Genomic DNA, 11,841 nt, shown 5'->3' with positions numbered 1-11,841 from the left:
CTTAGTCTCTGGCGGAGAGGCAAAGTGTTTTCAAGAGAAATGATTAACCAATTGGACTTAGTCTCTGGCGGAGAGGCAAAGTGTTTTCAAGAGAAATGGTTAACCAATTGGACTTAGTCTCTGGCAGAGAGGCAAAGTGTTTTCAAGAGAAATGGTTAACCAATTGGACTTAGTCTCCGAACGGCAGGCAAATTGTGGCCTTGAGAAATGATTAACCAATTGGACTTAGTCTCTGGCGGAGAGGCAAAGTGTTTTCTCGAGAAATAATGAACCAATGAGGCCAATGGACCTCGGGTTGCATTGGCAGGGCGGGCAATGAGGCTCTTGGGCCCGCGAGAGCAAAATCCGTGCACAGACGGAAGTCCATGAGGTCAGATCCGAGGCCTTTACCCGGCACCCGGTGGGGGTATTCCCGCAGAGAGTAGCGAATCTGCCCGGCGACGGGTCAAGTTGCAATTTCTGGCATGCCACTCATGGAGCTGGTTAATGAGTTCCCCGCGGAAGTCCCGATGAGGAATGGGCAAAATGGCGTTTTGCGGGCTTTGGGGCCTCTTCGTCGGTAGGACTACCGCCCGACCTTACGGTTGGAATTGTCGGCAGGGGAGGTTGGCGGGGTACCTGCAGAATAGTAGGAGGTGGCAAATCGAGAATCGGTCGACATCGCCAAAAACCTTCTCGAGCCTCCAGGTCTGCAGGGACCGACCCAGGCTGCCGCCAAACCGACCGACAGGCCCTGCCGGCGGCCATTTTTGGCCATTTTCGGCATTTTTCGCCTCTTTCGGCCGGGATGGAAAAGCGGCGGCCTGAAGCCCGGGCCTGCCCGGGGAGGCCTCCTAATCGCCCGGGGGACCGGATTTGCCCCGGTGAGAGCCCCCGAAACGTCCCGAAGCCGGCCGGGAAGGCGGCCAAGGGCGAAGCACCTCGCATTGCGTTGGCAGGCCGTGCAAAGTGGCCTCCGGGCCCGCGAGACAATGCAGGGTGCCCTCGGTGTGCCCCTGAGAAATGGTTAACCAAACGAAGGACAGTGCGGCTCGGATTGCATTGGCAGGCCGTGCAAAGGGGCCCCCGGGCCCGCGAGACGTTACAGATTGCCCTCGGTGTGCCCCTGAGAAATGGTTAACCAATTGGACTTAGTCTCTGGCAGAGAGACAAAGTGTTTTCACGAGAAATGGTTAACCAATTGGACTTAGTCTCTGGCAGAGAGGCAAAGTGTTTTCAAGAGAAATGGTTAACCAATTGGACTTAGTCTCTGGCGGAGAGGCAAAGTGTTTTCACGAGAAATGGTTAACCAATTGGACTTAGTCTCTGGCGGAGAGGCAAAGTGTTTTCAAGAGAAATGATTAACCAATTGGACTTAGTCTCTGGCGGAGAGACAAAGTGTTTTCAAGAGAAATGGTTAACCAATTGGACTTAGTCTCTGGCAGAGAGGCAAAGTGTTTTCAAGAGAAATGGTTAACCAATTGGACTTAGTCTCTGGCAGAGAGGCAAAGTGTTTTCCAGAGAAATGGTTAACCAATTGGACTTAGTCTCTGGCGGAGAGACAAAGTGTTTTCAAGAGAAATGGATAACCAATTGGACTTAGTCTCTGGCAGAGAGGCAAAGTGTTTTCACGAGAAATGGTTAACCAATTGGACTTAGTCTCTGGCAGAGAGGCAAAGTGTTTTCAAGAGAAATGGTTAACCAATTGGACTTAGTCTCTGGCGGAGAGACAAAGTGTTTTCAAGAGAAATGGTTAACCAATTGGACTTAGTCTCTGGCAGAGAGGCAAAGTGTTTTCAAGAGAAATGGTTAACCAATTGGACTTGGTCTCTGAACGGCAGGCAAATTGTGGCCTTGAGAAATGATTAACCAATTGGACTTAGTCTCTGGCGGAGAGGCAAAGTGTTTTCACGAGAAATGGTTAACCACTTGGACTTAGTCTCTGGCAGAGAGACAAAGTGTTTTCACGAGAAATGGTTAACCAATTGGACTTAGTCTCTGGCAGAGAGGCAAAGTGTTTTCAAGAGAAATGGTTAACCAATTGGACTTAGTCTCTGGCAGAGAGGCAAAGTGTTTTCACGAGAAATGGTTAACCAATTGGACTTAGTCTCTGGCGGAGAGGCAAAGTGTTTTCAAGAGAAATGATTAACCAATTGGACTTAGTCTCTGGCGGAGAGACAAAGTGTTTTCAAGAGAAATGGTTAACCAATTGGACTTAGTCTCTGGCAGAGAGGCAAAGTGTTTTCAAGAGAAATGGTTAACCAATTGGACTTAGTCTCTGAACGGCAGGCAAATTGTGGCCTTGAGAAATGATTAACCAATTGGACTTAGTCTCTGGCGGAGAGGCAAAGTGTTTTCTCGAGAAATAATTAACCAATGAGGCCAATGGACCTCGGGTTGCATTGGCAGGCCGGGCAATGAGGCTCTTGGGCCCGCGAGAGCAAAATCCGTGCACAGACGGAAGTCCATGAGGTCAGATCCGAGGCCTTTACCCGGCACCCGGTGGGGGTATTCCCGCAGAGAGTAGCGAATCTGCCCGGCGACGGGTCAAGTTGCAATTTCTGGCATGCCACTCCTGGAGCTGGTTCATGAGTTCCCCTCGGAAGTCCCGATGAGGAAAGGGCAAAATGGCGTTTTGCGGGCTTTTAGGGCCTCCTGGACGGTAGGACTACCGCCCGACCTTACGGTTGGAATTGTTGGCAGGGGAGGTTGGCGGGGTACCTGCAGAATAGTAGGAGGTGGCAAATCGAGAATCGGTCGACATCGCCAAAAACCTTCTCGAGCCTCCAGGTCTGCAGGGACCGACCCAGGCTGCCGCCAAACCGACCGACAGGCCCTGCCGGCGGCCAATTTTGGCCATTTTCGGCATTTTTCGCCTCTTTCGGCCGGGATGGAAAAGCGGCGGCCTGAAGCCCGGGCCTGCCCGGGGAGGCCTCATAATCGCCCGGGGGACCGGATTTGCCCCGGTGAGAGCCCCCGAAACGTCCCGAAGCCGGCCGGGAAGGCGGCCAAGGGCGAAGGACCTCGGATTGCATTGGCAGGCCGTGCAAAGTGGCCTCCGGGCCCGCGAGACAATGCAGGGTGCCCTCGGTGTGCCCCTGAGAAATGGTTAACCAAACGAAGGACAGTGCGCCTCGGATTGCATTGGCAGGCCGTGCAAAGGGGCCCCCGGGCCCGCGAGACGTTACAGGTTGCCCTCGGTGTGCCCCTGAGAAATGGTTAACCAATTGGACTTAGTCTCTGGCAGAGAGACAAAGTGTTTTCACGAGAAATGGTTAACCAATTGGACTTAGTCTCTGGCAGAGAGGCAAAGTGTTTTCAAGAGAAATGGTTAACCAATTGGACTTAGTCTCTGGCGGAGAGGCAAAGTGTTTTCACGAGAAATGGTTAACCAATTGGACTTAGTCTCTGGCGGAGAGGCAAAGTGTTTTCAAGAGAAATGATTAACCAATTGGACTTAGTCTCTGGCGGAGAGACAAAGTGTTTTCAAGAGAAATGGTTAACCAATTGGACTTAGTCTCTGGCAGAGAGGCAAAGTGTTTTCAAGAGAAATGGTTAACCAATTGGACTTAGTCTCTGGCAGAGAGGCAAAGTGTTTTCCAGAGAAATGGTTAACCAATTGGACTTAGTCTCTGGCGGAGAGACAAAGTGTTTTCAAGAGAAATGGATAACCAATTGGACTTAGTCTCTGGCAGAGAGGCAAAGTGTTTTCACGAGAAATGGTTAACCAATTGGACTTAGTCTCTGGCAGAGAGGCAAAGTGTTTTCAAGAGAAATGGTTAACCAATTGGACTTAGTCTCTGGCGGAGAGACAAAGTGTTTTCAAGAGAAATGGTTAACCAATTGGACTTAGTCTCTGGCAGAGAGGCAAAGTGTTTTCAAGAGAAATGGTTAACCAATTGGACTTGGTCTCTGAACGGCAGGCAAATTGTGGCCTTGAGAAATGATTAACCAATTGGACTTAGTCTCTGGCGGAGAGGCAAAGTGTTTTCACGAGAAATGGTTAACCACTTGGACTTAGTCTCTGGCAGAGAGACAAAGTGTTTTCACGAGAAATGGTTAACCAATTGGACTTAGTCTCTGGCAGAGAGGCAAAGTGTTTTCAAGAGAAATGGTTAACCAATTGGACTTAGTCTCTGGCAGAGAGGCAAAGTGTTTTCACGAGAAATGGTTAACCAATTGGACTTAGTCTCTGGCGGAGAGGCAAAGTGTTTTCAAGAGAAATGATTAACCAATTGGACTTAGTCTCTGGCGGAGAGACAAAGTGTTTTCAAGAGAAATGGTTAACCAATTGGACTTAGTCTCTGGCAGAGAGGCAAAGTGTTTTCAAGAGAAATGGTTAACCAATTGGACTTAGTCTCTGAACGGCAGGCAAATTGTGGCCTTGAGAAATGATTAACCAATTGGACTTAGTCTCTGGCGGAGAGGCAAAGTGTTTTCTCGAGAAATAATTAACCAATGAGGCCAATGGACCTCGGGTTGCATTGGCAGGCCGGGCAATGAGGCTCTTGGGCCCGCGAGAGCAAAATCCGTGCACAGACGGAAGTCCATGAGGTCAGATCCGAGGCCTTTACCCGGCACCCGGTGGGGGTATTCCCGCAGAGAGTAGCGAATCTGCCCGGCGACGGGTCAAGTTGCAATTTCTGGCATGCCACTCCTGGAGCTGGTTCATGAGTTCCCCTCGGAAGTCCCGATGAGGAAAGGGCAAAATGGCGTTTTGCGGGCTTTTAGGGCCTCCTGGACGGTAGGACTACCGCCCGACCTTACGGTTGGAATTGTTGGCAGGGGAGGTTGGCGGGGTACCTGCAGAATAGTAGGAGGTGGCAAATCGAGAATCGGTCGACATCGCCAAAAACCTTCTCGAGCCTCCAGGTCTGCAGGGACCGACCCAGGCTGCCGCCAAACCGACCGACAGGCCCTGCCGGCGGCCATTTTTGGCCATTTTCGGCATTTTTCGCCTCTTTCGGCCGGGATGGAAAAGCGGCGGCCTGAAGCCCGGGCCTGCCCGGGGAGGCCTCATAATCGCCCGGGGGACCGGATTTGCCCCGGTGAGAGCCCCCGAAACGTCCCGAAGCCGGCCGGGAAGGCGGCCAAGGGCGAAGGACCTCGGATTGCATTGGCAGGCCGTGCAAAGTGGCCTCCGGGCCCGCGAGACAATGCAGGGTGCCCTCGGTGTGCCCCTGAGAAATGGTTAACCAAACGAAGGACAGTGCGCCTCGGATTGCATTGGCAGGCCGTGCAAAGGGGCCCCCGGGCCCGCGAGACGTTACAGGTTGCCCTCGGTGTGCCCCTGAGAAATGGTTAACCAATTGGACTTAGTCTCTGGCAGAGAGACAAAGTGTTTTCACGAGAAATGGTTAACCAATTGGACTTAGTCTCTGGCAGAGAGGCAAAGTGTTTTCAAGAGAAATGGTTAACCAATTGGACTTAGTCTCTGGCGGAGAGGCAAAGTGTTTTCACGAGAAATGGTTAACCAATTGGACTTAGTCTCTGGCGGAGAGGCAAAGTGTTTTCAAGAGAAATGATTAACCAATTGGACTTAGTCTCTGGCGGAGAGACAAAGTGTTTTCAAGAGAAATGGTTAACCAATTGGACTTAGTCTCTGGCAGAGAGGCAAAGTGTTTTCAAGAGAAATGGTTAACCAATTGGACTTAGTCTCTGGCAGAGAGGCAAAGTGTTTTCCAGAGAAATGGTTAACCAATTGGACTTAGTCTCTGGCGGAGAGACAAAGTGTTTTCAAGAGAAATGGATAACCAATTGGACTTAGTCTCTGGCAGAGAGGCAAAGTGTTTTCACGAGAAATGGTTAACCAATTGGACTTAGTCTCTGGCAGAGAGGCAAAGTGTTTTCAAGAGAAATGGTTAACCAATTGGACTTAGTCTCTGGCGGAGAGACAAAGTGTTTTCAAGAGAAATGGTTAACCAATTGGACTTAGTCTCTGGCAGAGAGGCAAAGTGTTTTCAAGAGAAATGGTTAACCAATTGGACTTGGTCTCTGAACGGCAGGCAAATTGTGGCCTTGAGAAATGATTAACCAATTGGACTTAGTCTCTGGCGGAGAGGCAAAGTGTTTTCACGAGAAATGGTTAACCACTTGGACTTAGTCTCTGGCAGAGAGACAAAGTGTTTTCACGAGAAATGGTTAACCAATTGGACTTAGTCTCTGGCAGAGAGGCAAAGTGTTTTCAAGAGAAATGGTTAACCAATTGGACTTAGTCTCTGGCAGAGAGGCAAAGTGTTTTCACGAGAAATGGTTAACCAATTGGACTTAGTCTCTGGCGGAGAGGCAAAGTGTTTTCAAGAGAAATGATTAACCAATTGGACTTAGTCTCTGGCGGAGAGACAAAGTGTTTTCAAGAGAAATGGTTAACCAATTGGACTTAGTCTCTGGCAGAGAGGCAAAGTGTTTTCAAGAGAAATGGTTAACCAATTGGACTTCGTCTCTGAACGGCAGGCAAATTGTGGCCTTGAGAAATGATTAACCAATTGGACTTAGTCTCTGGCGGAGAGGCAAAGTGTTTTCTCGAGAAATAATTAACCAATGAGGCCAATGGACCTCGGGTTGCATTGGCAGGCCGGGCAATGAGGCTCTTGGGCCCGCGAGAGCAAAATCCGTGCACAGACGGAAGTCCATGAGGTCAGATCCGAGGCCTTTACCCGGCACCCGGTGGGGGTATTCCCGCAGAGAGTAGCGAATCTGCCCGGCGACGGGTCAAGTTGCAATTTCTGGCATGCCACTCCTGGAGCTGGTTCATGAGTTCCCCTCGGAAGTCCCGATGAGGAAAGGGCAAAATGGCGTTTTGCGGGCTTTTAGGGCCTCCTGGACGGTAGGACTACCGCCCGACCTTACGGTTGGAATTGTTGGCAGGGGAGGTTGGCGGGGTACCTGCAGAATAGTAGGAGGTGGCAAATCGAGAATCGGTCGACATCGCCAAAAACCTTCTCGAGCCTCCAGGTCTGCAGGGACCGACCCAGGCTGCCGCCAAACCGACCGACAGGCCCTGCCGGCGGCCATTTTTGGCCATTTTCGGCATTTTTCGCCTCTTTCGGCCGGGATGGAAAAGCGGCGGCCTGAAGCCCGGGCCTGCCCGGGGAGGCCTCATAATCGCCCGGGGGACCGGATTTGCCCCGGTGAGAGCCCCCGAAACGTCCCGAAGCCGGCCGGGAAGGCGGCCAAGGGCGAAGGACCTCGGATTGCATTGGCAGGCCGTGCAAAGTGGCCTCCGGGCCCGCGAGACAATGCAGGGTGCCCTCGGTGTGCCCCTGAGAAATGGTTAACCAAACGAAGGACAGTGCGCCTCGGATTGCATTGGCAGGCCGTGCAAAGGGGCCCCCGGGCCCGCGAGACGTTACAGGTTGCCCTCGGTGTGCCCCTGAGAAATGGTTAACCAATTGGACTTAGTCTCTGGCAGAGAGACAAAGTGTTTTCACGAGAAATGGTTAACCAATTGGACTTAGTCTCTGGCAGAGAGGCAAAGTGTTTTCAAGAGAAATGGTTAACCAATTGGACTTAGTCTCTGGCAGAGAGGCAAAGTGTTTTCACGAGAAATGGTTAACCAATTGGACTTAGTCTCTGGCGGAGAGGCAAAGTGTTTTCAAGAGAAATGATTAACCAATTGGACTTAGTCTCTGGCGGAGAGGCAAAGTGTTTTCAAGAGAAATGGTTAACCAATTGGACTTAGTCTCTGGCAGAGAGGCAAAGTGTTTTCAAGAGAAATGGTTAACCAATTGGACTTAGTCTCCGAACGGCAGGCAAATTGTGGCCTTGAGAAATGATTAACCAATTGGACTTAGTCTCTGGCGGAGAGGCAAAGTGTTTTCTCGAGAAATAATGAACCAATGAGGCCAATGGACCTCGGGTTGCATTGGCAGGGCGGGCAATGAGGCTCTTGGGCCCGCGAGAGCAAAATCCGTGCACAGACGGAAGTCCATGAGGTCAGATCCGAGGCCTTTACCCGGCACCCGGTGGGGGTATTCCCGCAGAGAGTAGCGAATCTGCCCGGCGACGGGTCAAGTTGCAATTTCTGGCATGCCACTCATGGAGCTGGTTAATGAGTTCCCCGCGGAAGTCCCGATGAGGAATGGGCAAAATGGCGTTTTGCGGGCTTTGGGGCCTCTTCGTCGGTAGGACTACCGCCCGACCTTACGGTTGGAATTGTCGGCAGGGGAGGTTGGCGGGGTACCTGCAGAATAGTAGGAGGTGGCAAATCGAGAATCGGTCGACATCGCCAAAAACCTTCTCGAGCCTCCAGGTCTGCAGGGACCGACCCAGGCTGCCGCCAAACCGACCGACAGGCCCTGCCGGCGGCCATTTTTGGCCATTTTCGGCATTTTTCGCCTCTTTCGGCCGGGATGGAAAAGCGGCGGCCTGAAGCCCGGGCCTGCCCGGGGAGGCCTCCTAATCGCCCGGGGGACCGGATTTGCCCCGGTGAGAGCCCCCGAAACGTCCCGAAGCCGGCCGGGAAGGCGGCCAAGGGCGAAGCACCTCGCATTGCGTTGGCAGGCCGTGCAAAGTGGCCTCCGGGCCCGCGAGACAATGCAGGGTGCCCTCGGTGTGCCCCTGAGAAATGGTTAACCAAACGAAGGACAGTGCGGCTCGGATTGCATTGGCAGGCCGTGCAAAGGGGCCCCCGGGCCCGCGAGACGTTACAGATTGCCCTCGGTGAGCCCCTGAGAAATGGTTAACCAATTGGACTTAGTCTCTGGCAGAGAGACAAAGTGTTTTCACGAGAAATGGTTAACCAATTGGACTTAGTCTCTGGCAGAGAGGCAAAGTGTTTTCAAGAGAAATGGTTAACCAATTGGACTTAGTCTCTGGCGGAGAGACAAAGTGTTTTCAAGAGAAATGGTTAACCAATTGGACTTAGTCTCTGGCAGAGAGGCAAAGTGTTTTCAAGAGAAATGGTTAACCAATTGGACTTTTTCTCTGAACGGCAGGCAAATTGTGGCCTTGAGAAATGATTAACCAATTGGACTTAGTCTCTGGCGGAGAGACCAAGTATTTTCACGAGAAATGGTTAACCAATTGGACTTAGTCTCTGGCAGAGAGGCAAAGTGTTTTCACGAGAAATGGTTAACCAATTGGACTTAGTCTCTGGCAGAGAGGCAAAGTGTTTTCACGAGAAATGGTTAACCAATTGGACTTAGTCTCTGGCGGAGAGACAAAGTGTTTTCAAGAGAAATGGATAACCAATTGGACTTAGTCTCTGGCAGAGAGGCAAAGTGTTTTCACGAGAAATGGTTAACCAATTGGACTTAGTCTCTGGCAGAGAGGCAAAGTGTTTTCACGAGAAATGGTTAACCAATTGGACTTAGTCTCTGGCGGAGAGACAAAGTGTTTTCAAGAGAAATGGTTAACCAATTGGACTTAGTCTCTGGCAGAGAGGCAAAGTGTTTTCAAGAGAAATGGTTAACCAATTGGACTTGGTCTCTGAACGGCAGGCAAATTGTGGCCTTGAGAAATGATTAACCAATTGGACTTAGTCTCTGGAGGAGAGACAAAGTGTTTTCACGAGAAATGGTTAACCAATTGGACTTAGTCTCTGGCAGAGAGGCAAAGTGTTTTCAAGAGAAATGGTTAACCAATTGGACTTGGTCTCTGAACGGCAGGCAAATTGTGGCCTTGAGAAATGATTAACCAATTGGACTTAGTCTCTGGCGGAGAGACAAAGTGTTTTCACGAGAAATGGTTAACCAATTGGACTTAGTCTCTGGCAGAGAGACAAAGTGTATTCACGAGAAATGGTTAACCAATTGGACTTAGTCTCTGGCAGAGAGGCAAAGTGTTTTCACGAGAAATGGATAACCAATTGGACTTAGTCTCTGGCAGAGAGGCAAAGTGTTTTCAAGAGAAATGGTTAACCAATTGGACTTAGTCTCTGGCAGAGAGGCAAAGTGTTTTCCTGAGAAATGGTTAACCAATTGGACTTAGTCTCTGGCGGAGAGGCAAAGTGTTTCCCGTTGTAATGGTTGGCCAATGCACTTCGGATTGCGTTGGTAGGCCGTGGAAAGTGGCTCTTGGGCCCGCGAGAGCAAAATCCGTGCGCAGACGGAAGTCCATGAGGTCAGATCCGAGGCCTTTACCCGGCACCCGGTGGGGGTATTCCCGCAGAGAGTAGCGGGTGTGCCCGGCGACGGGTCAAGTTGCAATTTCTGGCATACCACTCCTGGAGCTCGTTAATGAGTTCCCCTCGGAAGTCCCGATGAGAAAATGGCAAAATGGCGTTTTGCGGGCTTTGGGGCCTCCTGGACGGTAGGCCTACCGCCCGACCTTACGGTTGCAATTGTTGGCAGGGGAGGTTGGCGGGGTACCCGGAGATTTTCGGGGACACGATTTTCAGAACATTTTCAGACAACGGTCACACTTTAAAAATGCCCAGAAAAGTGCGACTTTGAGGGTGGTAAGCGTTTTCAAATAGAATACCTTTCAAAGAGCTCTCGGAAGTCCTATATGAGGATTTAAGATGAATTTGTGCGGGCTTTCCGAACTCCGTTGTCGGTCTGAAATATCGGCCAGGGTCCAGACCGGTGGTAACCCTGGTTTAATAAACATGGCGTGTGGCGAAAAGAACAGACAAAATGACAAAGTGTCAAATATATATATACATGTGTATTTATGAACAAAAAAAATCACAAAGTGTCACCTGGCGGTGTACTTGATGATGAAAAATAAAAATACAAAGTCTGTTCACAGGCACCTTTGGGGCGGGGGTGCCTGAGTCCCCTTGGGTTGCACACTATAGAGTGTTTGACATGGACAGAGTCAACACTGTGTGCGTGCCCAGAACCCTTTTGAACGCAGGCGACGCACGCCGGTCGGCATTTCCTCTCCGTGCGAGCGCCAACAGGTTGCTTCCGTTGTTTTATAAATAAGAAAATTGTATTTATGAGCAGCAAAAAAAAAAATCACAAAGTTTCACCTGGCGGTGTACTTGATGATGAGAAATAAAAATACAAAGCCTGTTCGCAGGCACCTAGGGGGCGGGCGGGGTGCCTGAGTCCCCTTGGGTTGCACACTGTAGTGTTTGACATGGGCAGAGTCAGCACTGTGTGCGTGCCCAGAACCGATGTGAAAGCAGGCGACGCACGCCAGTCGGCATTTCCTAGCCGTGCGAGCGCCAACATGTTGCTTCCGATGTTTTACAAATAAGAAAACTGTATTTATGAGCAAAAAAAATCACAAAGTGTCACCTGGCGGTGTACTTGATGATGAATAATAAAAATACAAAGCCTGTTCACAGGCACCTAGGGGGCGGGCGGGGTGCCTGAGTCCCCTTGGGTTGCACACTGTAGTGTTTGACATGGGCAGAGTCAGCACTGTGTGCGTGCCCAGAACCGTTTTGAACGCAGGCGACGCACGCCAGTCGGCATTTCCTAGTCGTGCGAGCGCCAACATGTTGCTTCCGTTGATTTACAAATAAGAGAACTGTATTTATGAGCAATAAAAATCACAAAGTGTCACCTGGCGGTGTACTTGATGATGAAAAATAAAAATACAAAGCCTGTTCACAGGCACCTAGGGGGCGGGCGGGGTGCCTGAGTCCCCTTGGGTTGCACACTGCAGTGTTTGACATGGGCAGAGTCAACACCGTGTGCGTGCCCAGAACCGTTTTGAACGCAGGCGACGCACGCCAGTCGGCATTTCCTAGCCGTGCGAGCGCCAACAGGTTGCTTCGGTTGTTGCAAAAGTAAGAAAATTGCACCGCTGCGGACCACCCCTCCACCCGCGGTTGAACCAGTACCAGAGCGAGGCCACGCTGGCTCCGAAAGCAGACGTGTGCTCGGTGGCGGGGAAGCGGTGTGCGTGTGTCTCGCTCCTCAGAGGAAAGATGCGGTGCTAGGTGTCCGATGCGGTAGGGCCCTT

This window comes from Cetorhinus maximus, unplaced genomic scaffold (assembly GCF_964194155.1).
Source record: "Cetorhinus maximus unplaced genomic scaffold, sCetMax3.hap1.1 HAP1_SCAFFOLD_835, whole genome shotgun sequence".
NCBI lineage: Eukaryota > Metazoa > Chordata > Chondrichthyes > Lamniformes > Cetorhinidae > Cetorhinus > Cetorhinus maximus.
The sequence above is the reverse complement of the archived record's forward strand: the minus strand, read 5'-3'. Positions refer to the sequence as shown.